This window comes from Penaeus monodon, chromosome 15 (genome assembly GCF_015228065.2).
Source record: "Penaeus monodon isolate SGIC_2016 chromosome 15, NSTDA_Pmon_1, whole genome shotgun sequence".
In the NCBI taxonomy this organism is placed as follows: domain Eukaryota; kingdom Metazoa; phylum Arthropoda; class Malacostraca; order Decapoda; family Penaeidae; genus Penaeus; species Penaeus monodon.
In genome coordinates, this window is record NC_051400.1 from 13,681,267 (window position 1) to 13,681,679 (window position 413).

General features: G+C 33.9%; 1 protein-coding gene across 1 annotated transcript in view; it reads right to left on the bottom strand.

Annotated features, from left to right (window-relative positions):
- LOC119581756 (endothelin-converting enzyme 2-like) overlaps positions 1 to 413 on the bottom strand; it is a 106,974-nt gene that overhangs the window by 80,263 nt on the left and 26,298 nt on the right. The gene's annotated exons all lie outside the window — the stretch shown is intronic.

Consider the following 413-nt stretch of genomic DNA (forward strand, 5'->3'; position numbering starts at 1 on the left):
ATTAATATGCATAATCTTTACCAAAGACCAAGACTGCAAGCATATTCTTAAGTACAATTGATATTATACATTATTCATATCTTTTGCGTTGGTCTGCAGTTTAAGTAGCGTGTCAAAGTATACTGCTGATGTTCTTTAAACCGGAATGCCCACATGAATTATATAAACTAACGTAATCCCGTATGCTAATGCGCTCGTAAAAAATATGACTCTTCCTCAGTAAAACTATAACCACGTATTTACGCAGGGGAATGGTTTCCTACATAATTATCATTATGTAATTTAATCGTTGCCCATTTGCTATGACGTCATTTTGTAATGTGTAAACGTCGGCTTAAGCATTTCTGTTTACTAACGTTATGTGTTATGAAATCATGATAGACCTTGTATTGAGGTATGTTTGTATGTGGTTG